Here is a 3,421-nt window from a genome sequence, read left to right on the forward strand (position 1 = left end):
TGTTGGAGGGGGAACCTGATATTCTTATGATGCTCAGATGACGTAGGGATGATGATGATTGTATGAAGATGTATGGACTAGCATGTTTCTTTGTTCGCCTGGACCTGGCATCTATAAAAGCCACCGCCCGTGCCTGTTTCATTGCTCTGGTGGTTTTGTGAGTTGACTCCACACCAGAGTCGCCATATCTTTTCTTATCTCCAGAAAGGATGTCTCTTGGTAATTATCTCTCCTTTCCCTGCCATTTCACTATCACTCTACTATTTTAGATAGTCTATGGGTACACAAATATTAAACCCGGAAGCACTGCTTGTAACCTATCACTCTACAAGTTAGATAGTCTATGGGTACATAATTAATAAACTCAGAAGCACCACTTGCAACCTATCACTCTACTACTTTAGATAGTCTATGGGTGCATTTTAATAAACCCGGAAGCACCGCTTGTAACCTATCACTCTACAATTTTACATAGTCTATGGGTATATTTAAATAAACCCGGAAGCACCGCTTGTAACCTATCACTCTACAATTTTACATAGTCTATGGGTACATAAAAATAAACCCGGAAGCACCGCTTGTAACCTATCACTCTACTATTTTAGATAGTCTATGGGTATATTTTAATAAATCCGGAAGCACCGCTTGTCACCTATCACTCTAATATTTTACATAGTCTATGGGTACATAAATAATAAACCCGGAAGCACTGCTTGTTACCTATCACTCTACATTTTAGATAGTCTATGGGTACATAAAATAAACCCGGAAGCACTGCATGTAACCTATCACTCTACTATTTTAGATAGTCTATGGGTACACAATAATCAACCCGGAAGCACCGCTTGTAATTTATCACTTTACTATTTTACATAGTCTATGGGTACATATTAATAAACCCGGAAGCACCGCTTGTCACCTATCACTCTACTATTTTAGATAGTCTATGGGCCGGCGGGTCTGTTTCCTGATGGCGGGAGGACCTGAAGTCGCGGGCAACTCTAGCCTTTCCTCTCGATGGTAGGAAACTCCCTCCAATGGCGGTTCAGTGACGTCACCGAGGGGGCGGAGCCAGGCTGTTTTCCCGGAAGTGGCGTCAGAGGAGCGCCTGGCTTCCCAAGTGAGAGGGATTGTTGTTATTTATTCCGTTGCTATTATTATTTAATATTTATTATTATGATGATTATTATTGATTATTGTTGTTTATATATTGCAGCAGACTCTCAATTAACCAGAATTCTTTTTTAAAAAATTAGAAAAATAATACTTTAAATAAAAATTTAAAATTAAAATTAATTATTATTATTAAATAATATAAATTAATTAAATCAATAAATATAATCATAAATATAAATCAATTTTAGAGGAAATATACATTGAAACTTCATGCTACTGATATTATTTTAATAGTCTTTAAAATTAAAATAATATTTAAAAATAGAAAAATAATATTTTAAATAAATATTAAAATTTATTATTATTATTATTAAACATTAAACAATCAGTTTTAGAGGAAATATGCATTTAAACTTCATGCTTTTAATAGACTTTAAAATTAAAATAATATTTAAAAATCGAAAAATAATACTTTAAATAAATATTAATTAATGTTTAGTAAATATTATTAATGTTTATTATTATTATTATTATTATTATTAAACATTGAACAATCAATTTTAGAGGAAATATAACATTTAAACTTCAAAGCTCTTAAACCATGCTACTGATATTATTTTAATAGACCTTTAAAATTTAAATAATATTAAAAATAGAAAAATAATATTTTAAATAAATATTAAAAATTATTATTATTATTAAACATTAAACAATCAGTTTTAGAGGAAATATACATTTAAACTTCAATGCTCTCAAACTTCATGCTACTGATATTATTTTTAATAGACCTTTAAAATTAAAATAATATTAAAAATTAAAAATAATACTTTAACTAAATATTAATTATTGTTTAATAAATATTAATGTTTATTATTATTATTATTAAACATTAAACAATTTTAGAGGAAATTTAACATTTAAACTTCAATGCTACTGATATTATTTTTAATTGCCTTTAAAAATTAAAATAATATTTAAAAATAGAAAAATAATACTTTAAATAAATATTAATTAAAATTTATTATTATTATTATTATTAAACATGAAATAATCTATTTTAGAGGAAATATACATTTAAACTTCAATCCTCTTAAGTTTCATGTTACTGATATTATTTTTAATAGACCTTTTAAATTAAAATAATATTAAAAAATCGAAAAATAATACTTTAAATATTAATGTTCAATAAATATTATTAATATTATTTATTTATTTATTATAATATGTAAATAATAAATTAGTATATTTATTTATTTATTTAATCTATTTATTTATTATTTACATATTATAATAAATAAATATAAATAAACATATAAACATACAAAATAAATTAATAAGTAGATATACTAAATAAATAAATAAATATACTAAATATATAATATATGAAATATATAAATAAATCGATATATGAAATAAATAAATATACAAAATATATAAATATACAAAATAAATAAATAGATTAAATATATAAATATACTAAATATACTAAACATATAAACATACAAAATATATAAATATACTAAATAAATAAATATATTAAACAGATAAATGAATAGATATACTAAATAAATAAATACTAAATATATACTAAATATTATTATGAAACATTAAATAATCAATTTTAGAGGATATATACATTTAAACTTCAATGCTCTTAAACTTCATGCTACTGATATTTTTTTAATAGCCTTTAAAAATTAGAACAATATTATTGTATTTAATATAAATATAATTATATATATATATATATATATATATATATATATGATATTGTCCTTTCATGTATGTATAGCTTTTTTGTAGCTCAACAACTTTATAATAGTAATTATTATAATTATATTTATTATTATATTTAATCTGTTTATTACCTATCTCTTCTCATAGCTCAATTTTTATTATTATTATTATTATTATTATTATTATATTTAATCTATTTATTACCCGTCTCTTCTTGCAGGTCAAAAACATTGTTATTATTATTATTATCATATTTAATATGTTTATTACCTGTCTCTTGCAACTCAGAAACATTCTATTATTATTATTATTATTCTATTTATTATGCATCTCTTCTTGCAACTCAGAAACATATTATTATTATTATATTTAATCTATTTATTATCCATTACTTCTCATAGCCCAAAAACATTATATTATTATTATTATATTTAATCTATTTATTACTCATCTCTTCTTGCAGCTCAAAAACATTATATTATTATTAATATCTATCTATTTATTACCCATCTCTTCTTGAAACTCAGAAACATATTATTATTATTATATTTAATGTATTTATTACCTC

General features: G+C 23.4%; 1 protein-coding gene across 1 annotated transcript in view; it reads left to right on the forward strand.

Annotated features, from left to right (window-relative positions):
* Positions 1 to 1,062: 1,062 nt before the first annotated feature.
* MUL1 (mitochondrial E3 ubiquitin protein ligase 1) overlaps positions 1,063 to 3,421 on the forward strand; it is a 13,891-nt gene continuing 11,532 nt past the window's right edge. The window contains exon 1 of the mRNA XM_067472843.1: positions 1,063 to 1,120. The gene's annotated coding sequence lies outside the window, so the exon portion shown is untranslated. The remainder of the gene's footprint in view (positions 1,121 to 3,421) is intronic.

The sequence above is a fragment of the Anolis sagrei genome, chromosome 13 (assembly GCF_037176765.1).
Source record: "Anolis sagrei isolate rAnoSag1 chromosome 13, rAnoSag1.mat, whole genome shotgun sequence".
Taxonomy (NCBI): domain Eukaryota; kingdom Metazoa; phylum Chordata; class Lepidosauria; order Squamata; family Dactyloidae; genus Anolis; species Anolis sagrei.